This window comes from Acanthaster planci, linkage group LG10 (assembly GCF_054643075.1).
Source record: "Acanthaster planci isolate LZ-2023a linkage group LG10, COTS_SCS, whole genome shotgun sequence".
NCBI lineage: Eukaryota > Metazoa > Echinodermata > Asteroidea > Valvatida > Acanthasteridae > Acanthaster > Acanthaster planci.
In genome coordinates, this window is record NC_141786.1 from 6,972,069 (window position 1) to 6,989,526 (window position 17,458).

Here is a 17,458-nt window from a genome sequence, read left to right on the forward strand (position 1 = left end):
AAAGTTCTGTAAAATGTCTGCTTTCAATCTCAGCATCTCTAGGTGCCCGGTACCTGTGCCAAATGTGAATCTCTTTCGTCCCGTAGTTTTCCGTGCAATACGGAGGCCGATTTTATAGAACTGCTTACATGTAAGCACAAAGTTTGCTTAAGCGCAAGAAAACCTTGCTTGATAAATCAGTTAACCAGCCAGAACTATGTGTGATGTATATTGTTTTGGAATGGTATTTAGCTGTGTTTTGGGGGTTTTTTTGGGGGGGGGTTTGTTTTTTGGTTAGCATGACAATTACATTGAGTTTGAGCTGGTAACCTTTGTTTTTTTAAGCAAAGTTTTTTTCGTGATTAAGCAGATTTTGTGCTTAAGCAGCTCTATGAAATTGGCCCCAGACCTCTTTAGAAAAGACAGTTTACTCATTTTGTTCATTTGATAATGATAAATTTGATTCTACCAGTAATAATAATACTAACGAAGTCAAAAGTGGCACAAACCTCAAATCGTTTTAGGTTTAAAATGGACAGCCGTTGTGTATAAATACGATTTCTGACGCATAGTACTGGTGGTGGGTATCAAAAAGCACTATCGAAGCACTTGCCTTGAATTTTAATTAGTTTGTACCAAAGGACATGCAGAAACAATTCAAACAGTCTGCATTCGCAGGGACAGCAGAGAGGTTACATGTAAATCCTCATTCCTGCCCTTGGAATTTTTCTAAAGTCAAATTTTTTTCAGCAAGACTACATGTAATGCCCACAAATGGTTCAGGTTTGAGTCAGCTTTAGCCATCATTTTATTTTCCTCTGGACAGTGCTCATTGCTCATTATAATTACCATGTAATTGGCACTTAATGACTGTTGCATGAACAGAAATAAATGAATAAATGAACAGAAACAGACAGAATAAATGTAATCCTACGTCTAACCATAATCAAGACACATACAGTGGAAACCCAATCATCACAATGGTGACAGGTGCATCGGCTTGAAAAACCACTTGGTGTGTCTCCAACTAGTTTGGTAGCAGACTACAAAAATACAAAAAATCAAAAAGCAAATGCTATGTTGAGATTGTCGAACTGGGTACATGTATCTCAGCTCTCTTGCTCATAGTTGCAGCCAGGACGGTGAAGATGTCATCAAGAATTGCATCACCAGGCTGACTTGGCATTCTGCTCGTGGCACCGATGCCCGCCTACCCGCATCATCCACATGCTTGGGATTCACGGCTGGCACCCAGCCAAGATCCTGTGGTTTTGGTGCTGAGTTGCTTAGTCACTGCAGGGGTGACTGATTAGGGGGTTCCCCCTGGTCTGGCAATGGGAGGCCTTGCTTGGGAAAATTACATGGGAGGAGTTGGGATGAAGTATGGTAAGCCTTGCACTCATGATTCAGCAGCAAACAACGCTTGTACATGTACACTGGCTTCTGATCTAGATTTGATACTAACAAACTAACAATATGCAAACAAGCTGTTTCAATTCCGAGCACAACAGTTTTTGAGCATTTCCAATGTTTGTTTCCTGTTCCTGAAATGACAATACAAATGAAAATCCAGCGGCTAATCATTGCCGGTAACACGTACTAAGAGTACCCCGTGTTAGCAAGCAGTTAGCCAATACAGGGGGATCTGTGAACATGTGCAGGTACATGTACACATTAGAGCTTGCCCTGCCAATTCAACTGTGAAGCTCCTACCTCACTGATGTTAGTAACAACTTCTCACTTATCATAGACAAAGATGGAAGGAAAAAGCAAAAGCAATTTAGATGTTTTGAAATAAAACCGTTTCAAAACATTCAGAATGGTAAAGAGGGCCACAAACTACAAGTTCAATTTATTTCAGAGGGGCAATTTAGAGCAAGTACACTATTACACAATACGTTGGTAGAATTCGCTTGAGCCCTTTTTGAAAACACTACCTTTAGTTTTAGGTGCAAAATTTGTTTGACCACCTGTAACATATCTGTATCCCAAGGGAATCCCGGCACATGTACCAAGGCAGTCAAATCTCACATGCCACATTCTGAACTACCCCACCGTACACAGAGTCTCGTGACAGGTGAAAGTACACTGGTTGTACACTTCTGACTGCACCAAACTGGTTTCTGTCCGCCAGTTGAGAGGAAGAAATTTCAGACCGAACATTAACTGCTTAGCATATGAGCAGAGGACAGACCTCAGTGAATACACAGAGCATGGTACAATGGCTGGTACATGTGACTCCTTTTTTGCTGAGCACACTAAGCACATTTATGTACGTCTTGGTCAGCACTATTAAACTGCTCGCAGTAAGAGTAAGCAAGAGTCCTCCGTCTTTTTCTGACCAAAACTCATAACCTCAAACAAAAGCCGAGCGAAACAAATACTCAACTCAATGTGTTGAAAGATATTTGAGAAATTTAGTTGCTTTCAAGCAGTTACGCCTTGATACACCACTAATTAAAAACAAGACGTATCTGTGAGCTGTGCTTCCATGTACATGTAGGGCCATCAATGTTTTGGCAGTGAGACAGTTTCTACAGTACGGTACTCAGACTGTGAATATCATGCTACAGGTGTAATGTCTGCCATGTACACATGTACATGTAGTGCTAATATTGTACCCGTACATGTACAAACTGCCCCAAAATGCCCTTTTCAACCTGAACATGAACTCCTTTTCCTCTATGAAGGCAGTGTAGACATGCACGAACATTGTACATGTACAACACAGCAGGCAGACCGTACACTGTGCAATGTAAGAGGCACCATTATAGTCAGGTTCATACTCTGATAACCATGCTTCAGCGCACAGCTTACATGACTACAAAGTTCTACAGTACACTCACCTGTGTTAATAATAAGTCTGGTTACATAATAGCATTAGAAGGGCTGTAACTTTAAATAACCCTGCACTGGACCATGAAATAAGGCGCTGGCCAGCGGTAACCTTCAGGAGAAAGCTGTCAGCCCTGAAAGGTGCATGCTAGAGGTCATGGAAGTGCTCAAGTTTTGGGTTTAATTACAGGGTGCACCCTCGTATTTAGGCCAGAAATATGTCCGCCGAGCTCATTAATAAAAGTTATACACTCAAAATATTCTATATTAGAGGGTCCTGAGAGCCATGGAACTGAGGAATTGAAGAAATATGAGACTGGACCTCTGGGCCGGACTCAGGGCTTCCAATTCTGAGCAATTTGGATGCAATCGGGTCCGAAACTGGCACTATTTAAGCCATTTTGCAGAGGGATGGTTGTTCAAAATGACTACTTTTCTGGACAGAAATTTCTGGTCATTGTGACTTTGTATTCACGAGTAGGAATGAGGCCATTTAACAATTTTAGGATTTTTTCCATCCAAAAAGATCCTCCAGGAATCAGAAAAAGAAAATGTAATACTCTTTAATTAAACGATGGATCTTTTTGTACATAATGCGAGTTTAACCTGGGGTCAAACTCTTGAAGTTGCTGATCTCAAACAAAAATTGGTCAGTGCAGAAAATGGTATACAACCAGGGTTTATAAGTACATGTACCAGTACCCACTGGACTGGTGGACCAAACCTGTGATTTTAATGCCGGTCTTGCAACATCGATAAAAGTACACACGTGCTAGCCCCCGAAGTCGAGTGCTTGTACTAACACATTCGTCTTGAATGTATACTTGTACTTGTAAACATGTATTGCATCTACATGTATGTACATGTACTTAACTTACCAGACAGTAGAGTGTGCACATTTCCAAACCAGTTGGTTTATAATCTCTTTTGTAACATTTGATGCTGGTCTTGTTTGTAACATGCTCCAGTCAGGTAAATTTTATGAGGTACTGACTCTGGGGTGGGGGGGGGGAGGATTTTGTTTGTAAATGAAATGCGACCTCTGTTAGACTACAATCCCTCCCTGATCACTCCTGACTGGTTCGCACCAAGTTAATGCTCAGCAAGGGTATTTGTGGAGCAACATTTTCTACTTGGCAGTTCAGAGAAATTGGGGAATGTGACATCAGCGACAGACGCAGTTCGTAACCACCAATCTCCCTCCAGGAAAAGCTGGATTTGAACTGGTGCACTCTGTGCAAAGCCTCAGTGGCTGATGGTACGTGGTTGGCCATGTTGACTGCAAGGATTCGGAAGCAGAAACCCTTCACCGTAACAGGTGCCAACAGCACAAAAATGAATCTACATTGTAGGTGCATATGGCAAACTCATAAGTTATTTCAGCTGCACAACAACAGTCTGTTTCACTGCAATGCTTACTAATTCCTGAGCCTAAAACCCCTTGAACAAATGAAGAATGAAGTGGTGCAAACAGCATGAAGGCAGCCTAAAACTAAAACTTTGCCTTGCGCTACTGCCCAATAGCATGAAGGCAGCCTAAAACTAAAACTTAGCCTTCCGCTACTGCCCAATAGCATGAAGGCAGCCTAAAACTAAAACTTTGCCTTGCGCTACTGCCCAATAGCATGAAGGCAGCATAAAACTAAAACTTAGCCTTCCGCTACTGCCCAATAGCATGAAGGCAGCCTAAAACTAAAACTTTGCCTTGCACTACTGCCCAATAGCATGAAGGCAGCCTAAAACTAAAACTTTGCCTTGCACTACTGCCCAATAGCATGAAGGCAGCCTAAAACTAAAACTTTGCCTTCCGCTACTGCCCAATAGCATGAAGGCAGCCTAAAACTAAAACTTTGCCTTCCGCTACTACCCAATAGCATGAAGGCAGCCTAAAACTAAAACTTAGCCTTCTGCTACTGCCCAATAGCATGAAGGCAGCCTAAAACTAAAACTTTGCCTTGCGCTACTGCCCAATAGCATGAAGGCAGCCTAAAACTAAAACTTTGCCTTGCGTTACTGCCCAATAGCATGAAGGCAGCCTAAAACTTTGCCTTGGGCTACTGCCCAATAGCATGCTTGACCTTCCATTTCCAAAGATGTATTGGTGTTGAAGAGATGTCAATTTTTTTAAAACAGGTTTTGCCTTTACACCAAAGTCTACCATCATAACCCTTTACGCTCAGTTATATAGTCTAAGAATTTTGTGAAAAGATTCACAGGCTTCCTTAGGTGGGACTCGAACCCACAACCTCCTGCTTATATTAATGCAGACGTCCTAACCCCTCGACCACCAAGCTTGCAGGAGTCAGCTGGCTGGTCCGAGTCAGATGTACGTGTAACAGCAAGTATGGCAAACTATTTCCAGCCCTATAACGTGGCTCATGTACTAGACTACCGGTACCTCGCATGGTAAGCCCCATGATACCATTCGCTTTATGCGTGGAGAGTCCCTCTTGCTAAGGGCCCCCGAAATTGAGATTGCAAAGTTTTTCAAAGTCATTTATATATCATTGTCTGTACCTTTGGCCCTCTAATTATCTTGAAATTTCAAAGCAAGTGCCGGGCAAAGTCGCCCAAAAATTTCCGTGGTGGCTGCCTTACTGTGCTGTGGGTCAAGCACAGCACATGCACAAAGGTCTTAAATGCACCTACGGCTGTTGCGTGTCATTGCTGCATTTATTGATGGGATCTCAACAAAGCATAAAGTGCGTTGTTACAGAAAAGATTACAACAGTCGTCACAGAGTGCATGAACAATAACACAGCAGAATATGGAAGCCATCTAGTTTTCAAGCGACACTGCTCCAAATTTGCTTCGAAATTTAAAGGCAACTAGAGGGCCGAAGGTACCCAAAAAAATGTTAGGAGGCTGGTAACATTGTCAATATACTATTAGGCCTATGCTGTGGTGAATGCTAAGCTTGGAAAAAATTCCCAGTCTCATTTTCGGAGGCTTTTAGCAACGCAACAGGGATTCTCCAAACATAAAGCAAATGGTATCCTATGGCTCATTACACAGAGACTTATTAAACATGTACATGCAGTCCAGTATACGAGCCCAAAAATTATGGGGCTAGTTGAGGTGGTGTCAATTTTTAAACAAGTTTTCTTTTGTTGTTTCCCAAGCTCTTGAACACTGAGCAGACAGCATTATGAATACATGTTGGCCAAGGGCAGCGCAAAACCCTTTAAAAACCATTTAAAATGCAGTCATGCAAAGATATTGATAGGCCTAGGCTATGTACCTACCGGTATGAACCAAGAAAGCAAATGTGACAGAATTTATCAGCAAGTTGGGCAACAGGATACAGACAAGGGTGGCACGAGAAAAGTCCAGTAAAATGACTCCATAACCATGGTAAAAGGTGCATACATGTACATGTACTACTGGCACGTGGTTGAATGACAGCAGGCTGTCGAGTTGGTGGCAGCACACACAATGGTATGCGCCAGTACCAGGCCGAACCCAACATGCCCAACAGGCCTAGGCCTACGTGCATGTAGATGTTTTGAAGTACATGTGCATAAAATTACGTGATAGACGTCTTTGTTTCTTGTTTTTACATTGACAAATACTCTGCTTACCAAAATCTTCGTCACTTTTCTAGAATCTTCCTCAGTTGCCTTTCGCGCGTTGAGCGTTCCATGACCGAAGCACCGTGCAACAACAGCGAACATGGCCCGCTGAAAATTCGAAAACGCCGGTACTCGGTGTTGCGTTGTGTCGCTGAAGCAAAAAAGCTCCCTCGCACGTGGATCTGCAGAAAACCGGTGAAGGTCCTATCCCTCGGAATTCTTTCACCTCTAGCACTACGCCTGATGAACTTGGCACGCCGCCATTCTCTTTTGGGGCGCTGTCCTGCCAAAAGAGTTTGCAAAAAACCCGGGCATTTCAGCTGGATTCGAACTGTTTCTTGTCAAAAAGATGAATAAAAATGGTCGATTTGACCCCTGTGCAGTCTAGACGAAGCTCAGACGACAGCGGCTGTTAAGAATTTCACCAAAGGTAGACAATACACTCTCATGTTTTGTATAAAAAAAATTTAAATTCTTACTAATTTTGCCAACGATTATTAACATACAATATTATTTTAACAAAAAAAATGATTACGTGTTATTACTCACTGTCGTATTAGGTGTAAATTAATTAACATTGTGCCAGACTTTTCAAATTCTCCTAACCCTCTCGCCTCTGGCCGCTCTTTTGAAAAGTCTTGTCTGCAGGTCGAGTTTGATTTGGGCGCTACCATTAGTTATGGGGTGGAAAATTATGATTTACTTCTGGGGAGGGGGAAATTGTTTCATTTGACAGTTTGTCATTTTCGAGCAAACACATGCAGCCAAAAATAATTATTCTCTGCAACATGTCGTGGATAGAAAATGTACAAATAGTGTCTCGACAGATAGGAAGCCAAGCTAGTAGGAAATAATTTTGATCGTTAGCGCATTTTTATTTAAATTCTATCAAGTATTCCTACAACTTTTCCACCTTATCAAAACTTCAAATGGATGTCCCTAAGAGTACAATAGATGGTCCGACCCGTAGGGTGCATTTTTTATCTTTTTCTCTCCTGCCAATCAACCTAACACCTGCTTGTGGGGTAGCAAGCGCAACCTGCTGAGACAAAAGATTAACAAGAGTTTTTGAGCTTGGTTGAAACCGTGAATTAGGGTTTAACCACCTCAGAAAAAAACTGTTGACGCGCTGAATTGAATAGTCATTTTGGAGTTGTGGCTGTGTTCCTAGCAGTACTTATCACAGGTTTCTAATTTTATTGTTTTGGTGGTTAGTAAGACCACAGATCCACAGATGGACATTAATATCCACATCCAGTTTTTGAAGAGATTTGTATTGATAGTGCAAGCACAGGACAAGCGTACGATAGAGGAAAGGTGGCATATGCAGTTACGCTGACAACTAGTGACAAATTAGCTCTGCACTTGACTATATCCTGAATAAAATGGTCAAAAACCAACATGTGTAAAGTAGTTTACATGTAGTTCGAGCCAAATACGAGTAAATATTTGCAGTACATGTATTTAACGGGTTTATGACAAAGCTTGCGCAAGATTCCTCACCTTTCATTTTCAAAATGTACCATTTAGGCCTAGATCACTGCCATTTCCTCATTAATGTCACCACGTTAATGACTCTGCACACAGGATAGAAGGGAAAAAAGATTCGGTGCGAGTCGACAGTTTCTTCGAGGCGTTCGTCTCCCAGGAGACATAATTAGTCTAAATCTTATCTAAATATCATGAGCATCAAGTTTGTGCCAATCACTGTGGTCAGTATCTGATGAATTTTAGTCACATGGCAAACATACAAAACACTTGAAGTTTTCGAACAGTGGTTCCGTCGTGAAGCGGTGATGGGATTTTTCCATTCCTGTATCAGTCTGTAAATATGTTTACCTTTCTTGTTAAGGTAGTCAGTAGTGACGTCACTAGAATGGATAAGCGGTCATCGGTGTTTTATATATAGTTATACAAGACGTCACTCGGCGATGTGGAGGAACACATTTTATTGGAAAGTTTCTTCAACACATTTCATTTCATGTTTTTTTCGACGAATCGACCCTGATCTACTTTTGTTGTTGATAATCCTGGAAATTGAAGGTTATCTCGGCTGTAATAGAAATTCACGGAGCAGGGAAAAATTCCTGCTTCATGTGAGAATAACATGGGCTGGTTCTTTTTATTTGTCTGTGGGTTTTCGGTCAGTCCCGAATGTTATGTCTGTTTTAATCTGTCTGTCCCATCTTGTCTGACTCCTTGCGCCATACTCTGCCCCGATGTATGAAGTGCAGTTTCGTTTTGGAACTGAGACAAAGGAAAGGGAAACTCCAAAAAGGCCCGTGCGATTTTTCTTTTCCCCCATTTGAGAATCATTAAAATGAATTAGGCCACACTCAACTAGTGTTTCCAATACGCGTTCTCCATTTCCCCTCTGGTTTGAAGATGCCATGCTCGCCCTTTGTTTGTGGTGTGAATACACCGCTACAGCAGTTAATGTCAACTGTGCCACTTGGTTCAGCGTGACCGAATCGTGACGTGAACATTGTGCGCTTGAACCCAAATGAGCCGAATGAAAAATGGATGAGAGAAAATTGACAAAGAGACATTTTGAAGAGGCCTTTGGAGGTTAGCGAAGTTTTAGGTCCGCTGTGATGATTCGGATGTTTTTCTTTTTAAACTGATTGCCACTTTAAGAATTTGCTTTTTTTGCCTTTTAGTGAATATTCACGACAAACAATGCGTCTAACAAAAGGCTCCTTGTAGTTAGTCGTTATCACCAGGCCACCGTTGTCGACAACATTACGATGTAGGCCTACCAGTTCAATTTCACAACATGCAATATTAAGTAGTCATCCATGATTCATTAGCCGTATAATGCTTCTGTGTGGAACATTCGTTCAGTGGACTGCGCTTTCGTCAAACGGGTATGTGCTTGATTTATGTTTTTACTGCCTTGATTAAGGTAGTGACGTCATATTGCCAGTGCCAATAAACCTTTTGCGAGTTAAATTTTAATAAAATCTGATACACTGAGTTCTTTAACATAAATTTAACATAAACATAATTAGAGTTCTCCATACTAACCCCCCCCCCCGTTGCTATACCTCGTGATTTGGGGCAAGTTTTTGCTTAGTTACATAAGAGACGCCTTGCAACAATACACTGTTTTCAAGGGATAAGAAGGGTACAAAGGAACCAGTCCATTTCATAGATGATGGTCGCTATGCCAGGCCCGTAGGCTGGGGGAGGGTTCGAATGAACCCCCCCCCTCGCCTCTGAGTTCCGCTTGTTGGTGATCTTTGTGTGTGTATGTACTGAATATTCAAATATACCGTATTCGACATACAAGCCACGGCTTAATCTGCATATTAATGAGTCAATCTCCAGTCATATGTACCGTCAGAAGGTTCCGGCAAATGTCCATATTTCAGGTGTTTCCAACGGTTTGAAATCAATGTATTTTTGTTAAGTTTATTCGATATTGAAAACTACAGTGTACAAGTCTTACATGCAACCTTTGGTTCGCGACAGACATGCAACTTTTCAATGTTGTTTTCCAAAGCACATTGTGATAGGCCTTTGTATAAAAAAATGTGCTCACAGTGCCAAAAATTCCACTTTTTGGTTTGATGACCCCCCCCCAGTTTCTGGTCAGGCAACGGGCCTGTATGCAAAAGCTTGCCCCGAATCACGAGGTATAGCAACAGTGTCTTTAGTCTGGGAAATTCAAATTATTGTGTTCATGTGGAATCAGATAACTCAGTGTACCAGATTTAATTCAAATTTAACTCGCAAATGGCTTATTCTCAAGACAGTGAACGGAAAGAGGTTGTTTTCTTTTGGTTTTTGCCAATTAATTGGGTGATTCACTAGCGCTTTTAAGTTCTCGGTAACGTTTAATTTACCAGAGGTGAAAAGATCAGTATTTTCTTCTGGGAAATAAACAGACTGTGCATAGGGCCAAAAGTTGTTTTTCATGCCAAAATGAATAAATATGTGATCAAGCTGTGAATACGAAACTAGCTTTGCTACTCTTTAAGTTCGTGTCTTTTCAATTTGTAGTAATTTACTGTTTCTCCTATTTTAGAGCCCGCTTTCAAAAATTTCATTTCGTAATTTTCTACGACGAAAGTATTGGTTAAAAATACGCAGAGATGTTGTTGTAGTCCTTTTCTTATCGGTAGCTCTACATTTTTGTCATGTATGGGTATATATTGTCTACGCGTGGCACTCTAAGTCTTCGTCGTGCAAAAACGAAGAAACGGATTAACTTCTACTTTTAACAATCAGCATGCGGTTTTCACATCGTGTATCTTACCGCTATTTACGTCATGTCCATGTCGAATTATTATGGGGTAAGGCCAACCCAGAGAGGGAGACAGACTAAAGGAGACATCGTCGCCTAATTCTTCCCCCACATCTCCAAATCACGGCACTCTGAAAAATCTACTCCGTATAGTCGGCAGCACGGCTTTCAAGCGCCTTCACATTTAAGTCTAAAATTTGAGCTTTCAAAGTTCTGTTTTCATTCTTAGAGGGCGCTGTTCATAAGAAACATCATAACTCCTGAAACAATGTCTTGGGTGGGAGTAGCCATTAGATCACAGAAATGATTCAAAAAAGGTAAATGAAGTTAATAATGAAGTTAAATTTATATGAAGCTAATAATTATATGAAGCTAATAATATAACTCCATAACAATATAATATAACTCACTTCACAATAGGACGTCATGTAAGTAAGGGCTTAGTAGGCCTACATCTTTTTGCACTAACACCGATTCTGAAACTGAAATGTTTTATAAGAGTTCTACGCCGTCGAGAGAAATGTATCAAATAGTTTGTAACTGGAAATCCTTGGGGGGTGGGGCACTATCAGGAAAACAGCAAAGATTCGTCTTGGCTAGACGTGGTCACCCATCTGTGCAATCTGCATTGTTTGCTGCATTTTTGCAGTTGAATGCCGACCAAGCTAGAATGGGGCTGAAACTCTTAACAATTTCAGGAATTCTGTCTCGGCACTAACGCAACCCTAAACCAAATAGGAAGTCATGGCCGCAACTCATCTGCCACATAATTATGACATCCGAAAACCATGTTGTTGCTGAACACGAAGACGGCCTTGATCTTGTCAGGCGCTGGTTGACGGATTAATGAAGAGCGTGTTTTGCGACTTTGAGAAGAGTGTGGTCCATCATAATTCTTTCAAATTCTACTTTACCTTGATCCCCATGATCCAAACCGGATAATAATTATTACAAATGTTAAGTAAAAGGCGCTTTTGTTTCGCAAGTATGCTATCTCCTTTCTCCCAGTAATTAAAGCATCTACTCACAGAACACGGGAAGAACACTTCGCCAATAAATAAGTATAAACAAACAGGCAAAGTGCATCGACCAAAAAAGAAATGTAATCTGACATTCTCACCATCAGTTGGCTACTAATAACTGCCCAATTTTGGACAGATCGCCATTAACGATGAAACGCAGAACGTTCCTCGGTTCGCAGTGTGTTAAAAAGTGGTGCCATGTCCAGCGGAAATGCCCGAGATGATAAATAATTTAAACCGACTGTGTCACTGAAGAGTTTATTTAGACAATTGACGGCAACAGTCACCTATCATTTGCAAATCCAAACAAAACTGAGCAAAGACTGCTCGCCAACGAGTCAGTCAAATGGTCATCCCTGCTCGTCAACATATTCACTGCCCAATCTAGGTAGAGATCTTCCAGCCCTCGTCAAAAAACTAACCAGATCAACCAAAAGTTGACATACATGTAACCTCATGCCAACCATTCTTCAGAATAAATTTGGGGTAAATAGAATTTCAGTTTATGTACAGTTTTCATTTTTTTTTTACAGTTCCTTGGTTTCTGATTGAATATGCTTTTCACTTTTCTAGACTGAATGGCAGATAAAGTGATTTGTGAATGAATATACCAGCAACTCCCTATTTCAATTTATTATTTCTATTTCAATAGCATAGCAGACAGTGGCAGCCAGCGCTATAAATTTCACGTGTTGACGATCTTCTAATATCCACAGTACAAATATGTTATTTTCCCGTGTGTCATTCGGGAGTTATTTTTGAGAAAAGTTGATGAGTGGATGTGGATTTCCCATTGTTCATTGAAATTGTGTGAGAAAAGCAACCTTCGCTCAAGATCGCCACCAACTGTATTCCAAATGTCAGAACCTGAAGGATACACATCGAGAAAATTTCTCTCCGAGGGACATTGCTTTTGTCTGTGTATGCCCTCGCACATCCAGAACAGAGGTTGTTGACTTAAATCAAAGACTGAGACGTTCGCCATGCAGACGATTGGCTCGCCTCGGCAGACAACACGGCATTTGAGCCCATTGGACTACAAACAAACACATGGTCTTGTCAGTTTGAAAACCGATGATGAAGTTGCCATGCCGTGTCCATCTCTCCGTGTTACACCTTACAGCCTTCCCTTTCAACCCAAACATAATGGAAAATCGGAGGTTGCTTTAGTGTTGTTCAAACGGCGAACACTCTCCTTTTTTTGGTGGTGGGGGGGGTTCACGGCTAAATTATTTTTTTATGTGAAATTATTTTCTTCTGTTATTTTTTATACCGATCGATCTTCCGTGTTTTTTCTACTTTTGCTGTTGCTGTTGGGGATAATATTCGAGTTTTCAATTTTGCTTTTCTTCAAGAAATTATTTTTCACTCCTGGAAAGCTCCGATTCTTGTGCTTTGCTTAAAATGACTTTGATCCCGTTCGATATTCTGAATAATACGGAAATTCACTTTCCAATCACTTCTCATTTCGCAAATTATTGTTACGTAAACTTGGAAAAAAATTCCCATCCATTCTCCAGTCAAAGTACCGACTTTAATCCAATTCGCTTTTTATAGAATTGCGACTATGCTTGCTCAATATACAATCTTTCATGTTGAATTCGATGTCATGCCGAAATCTATTTTCAGTCTTCTGGTCTTTTTTGTTAAAGATATTCCGTTTAAGTAATATCGTTTTCATAGTTTCCTTGTTACAAATTTCTCCTTTTTTGCTGTAAGTTTTATTTCCCGTCTTCACCTTTAACTTCAAGAAAGATTCGATTCCCCTTTACTTTTCTTTTGAACATTTCTTCACACTCTCTGCTCTTTGCTTGAGAATTCGGCTTCGATTCGGCTCTCGCTCGATCACCCTGGTCGTTTGAATGAGATATACGAGTGAGAATTAATTTTTAAACGGATCCTAATTTCACGTAACGTAATTTTCAAGCCTGCATGCATTTTCTAACGGCTGTGCGGCCCACCTTTTTACGAGACACGCCCCCGGCCCGTTTCAACAGAGAGCAAAAGTGCCTGCCTGGGTGTCGTGTGGTATGGTCCCTCAGCCTGTTGAAGCTCCCGCACGAGGCCGACGCTGATCTGCATAAAGTCTAGACCACTGCATCAAATATTCCCGATCTCTGCGGCCCGGGGACGCAGGGGCCCCGCGCACAGGTGATCGTTATACATGTATGCATCATATTGCCTCCCCCATCTTCATAGAGCTTGTCGCTCGTGAGTTATGCCCCTTTCCCTCAAGGCCCCGAAAAAAAGATGGCTTCATGAGCCCACGATTTATTTTCCCGATTTCGGACAGAAGCCTGCGTGCCCATGTCCATAATTTCCTCTCGATGGGACCAAGGGAACCCGACAGGCCGCGTGCGGCTGGCTTGGTTCTCCCCTAGGCACACTCGATGAATAAGCCACGTTCCCGAACCTCAATCCGATTTCTTCCTTTTTTTTCATGGCAGCATTCGCGCACTAAAACATCCCCTCCTCTTCCAACTCCTACCAGTGGTTTGAGGGGCACACGTAAAGTGACCACGTGTACCTATCGGTTCCCCCCTTTACATTCAGTACCCAAGAAAAATCGAAAATAGTCTTGAAGTTGAAGCTGTGCTTGCCGCTTAAAAACCTCCGCGCTTCTTGCGTCTCTTTGGGTGTGCAAGCGGTTGAAATGAAAACGACACAGTGGTCTAAACTTTACAACATTGACATTTCCAAGCTGGAATAGATTTTGAGACCTATGCATTCGACTCTCAGGAGTTTTCCATCTTTTTGGAAGTATGGTTACCGTCGATCATTTTAATTCACATATTGTTTGTCCAGTTCACCAGTCTCCCCGTCCCAACATACAGGGCGCTAGGATAGACTAACCCCGTTCACCAAAATTTTGAAGGAAGTGCTAGACCTCGCAAAGGTTCATGGGATAGGAACGCCAAGAAAAATCTAGCGCCCACGGGTCACGCGCACACTGCGGAAGTGTTGACTGTTGACGTGTTGTTCCAACGAATTCTATCCATCGGGGATTCAAGGTAACTACGTCATGCTTTTAACAGAAATGAGCCCATCAAACGCCCTACAGACTACGCCAATGAGGATAAATGAAATATAGGTGTACAGCAAGCGTACCGGTTAGCAAACCCTGATCATGTAGCAGTTGATTACAAAATTTCTAGTCGAGCAGCATAGACCCGGACACACATATTGCGATGGAGCTTTCGAAAAGGTTGGAGAGTTTCGTTTTGGCTTTGTTGCAATACGCTCAATTCGTTTCGATATAAGGAGGCCCTTTTCAATCGCACACTCTTCTCCATCCAATTCATTCTATTGCTTTTAAAAAAAAATTAGCATCGGTTTTAAATGTCCCGCTTAATAACCCTTCTGGACCCAGTTCTGCCCTTGTGAGAACATGAGAACAATCCAAATCATTTCGCAAATCTAAAAAAAAAAAAAACCACCGGAAATAGCTCGCCAAAAACGACCCCAACGACCCCACCGACTAACCGGCACAACTTGAATGATACCCACTGACGCAGTTGTGTCGACTGACTTCATTCCTTGATCCAACTGGAACGAAGTTCAGCTGAATCAACCCACCTAACCGCCTCGACTGACTGCCTAACAGAACTAAACCGACCTATAACCCGACCCAACCGATATACCCCGACACCCCTGACCTAACGTAATTTGTATAGAAAGAGCAACCACCGTTCGGCTGGTGCATTTGGTTTTAAGCCATGACAATGTAGTTAGAACGATGTAGCGCTGATGAGACATGTACATGAAAACCTGTTTACAGCAACATAATTATCGGACGATATGACGGTAGTTTGGGTAATGCTTTAGAAGTTATAGAAATGGCTTACCAGCACTGTATGTGGGACCACAGCGTTGGTCCTCAAATGCTAAGGATATTGAATGAACCGTTTGCAGTACAGCAAAGTGGTGTGGGGCCTTCAAGTTAACAAAAAAGGGAATTAGCTATGATTTAAGCTTAGGGCAGACATTAGACATGGACATTAATGAGTGAACAGAGTGGAAGTCCAACAATAAACCTTTTGCGAGTTAGATTTGAATAAAATCTGGTACACTGAGTTATCTGATTGCACATAAACATAACAATTTGAATTCTCCAGACTAAAGATGCTGTTGCTATACGTAGTGTATACCCAGCAAGAAATGAGACCGAGGGGTACCCCCCAACATGTCCAATCCCTATACACATTCCAGACTATTGTTACTTAACACATCCCCCCCCCAAGATGTCTGAAAGGAATTCCCCAGATTCCTGCGAGACAATGACCAACACAAAGCAGGGGGGGTTCTCTCCGTCTCATACCTTGCTGCATATGACGTCGTGATTCGGGGCGAGCATTTGCATAGCGACCACCATCTCTGGAATGGGTTCCTTTGTGCCCTTCTTATCCAGTGAAAACAGTGTACTGGTGCAAGGCGTCTCTTATGTAACTAAGCAAAAGCTTGCACTGAATTATGAGGTATAGCAACAGTGTCTTTAGTATGGCGAATTCAGTTTTTACGTTCACGTAAAGAACTCAGTGTACTAGATATTAATAAAATATAACTCACAAAAGGCTTATTTGATTCTCTTGATTCTTGGTGTTAAAAACAGGGAACCCCAAGCCTGAGATAAATACAAAATTTTGGAAAATCGAACCTAATACCAAGAAAGTTAGAGAAATGGCAAGTAAATAACCGACAGCTTAAGGGAAAACTACTATAGTTCTTTATCAGCTGCCAAAAGAAATCATGGAAAGGACGGGGAAAGACGAGGCCACTGTGGGCAGACATGTGACGGCAAAGCCGTTGACTGGGGCAGTCCCACTGTCGGAAATTCAGTGTTTGGTGGAAAGAACGTGCCAAGAAACGTGCAAAATTATACCAATTATTTTCCTGGCTGTTTGTTGGGACGGTTACTCAAGCGATGGGCACGGTTTAAACGCGACTACAATTACTCAACAAGAAGGCAAAACTGAAAACTCCACGAAACACTGTCTTATTCCCCCGGCTGTGAGTTTTCCCCTGCTCCCTTCCCAAGAGGAAAAGGCCTCTTTGTATTAATGACTTTGTTTTAACACTGCTCAAGGCCAGCGTTCCGCAACCATTCAAGGGCGGATTTAGAACCACATTTCTGAGGGTGGAGTTTTGTGTACGGTGTTGGGGGATAGGGTGAATTCAAAGTTTTGCCTAGTCATCTTTGTGGTCCTTTCGAGGTATGAGGCTAAATTTGGGGGCGTATAACTCACTTTAGGGGCAACAGAAACGAATTCGTTCCATATTAGCAGTCCTCTGCGTTCGAATTTAAAAATCGTGTTTTCATTTGTCTTTTTTGGTGGGGGGGCGTGGCTCCACGCCCCCGGTCAGACCTGCCAGTGAAAAGGACACCTTTGGAGGATCAAAAGTGGGTGGAGGTCTTAGGGCTCTCAACGTCTTAGTCAAAGGACTTCCCGTCGAAACTTTGATCCTAACATGTAGCTCACTACAATTATGGTTTGGACATGGCGTTCGCTACTACGCATTTTGCGAGTTGAATTTGAATAAAATCTGGTACACTTGAGTTCTTTAAATTCACATGAACGTAACAACTTGAATTCTCCGTACTAAAGACACGACTCGCTGTACCTCGTGATACAGGGCAAGCTTTTGCTTGGTTAAATGAGAGACGCCTTGCATTAATACACTGTTTTGAATGGATAAGAAGGGCACAAAGGAACCAGTCCATTCCACAGATGTTGGTTGCTGCAAAAGCTTGCCCCGAATCACGAGGTATAGCAACAATGTCTTTAGTCTGGGGAATTTAAATT

General features: G+C 41.9%; 1 long non-coding RNA gene across 10 annotated transcripts in view; it reads right to left on the bottom strand.

Annotated features, from left to right (window-relative positions):
* The window catches only part of LOC110988330 (uncharacterized), a 107,448-nt gene that overhangs the window by 52,993 nt on the left and 36,997 nt on the right, over positions 1-17,458 (bottom strand). For 9 of the 10 annotated variants that reach the window (XR_015426604.1, XR_015426601.1, XR_015426602.1 and 6 more), the window contains one exon: positions 6,396-6,669. This is a non-coding gene — a long non-coding RNA (uncharacterized LOC110988330). The remainder of the gene's footprint in view (positions 1-6,395; positions 6,670-17,458) is intronic. The other variant, XR_015426606.1, reaches the window with a different exon arrangement.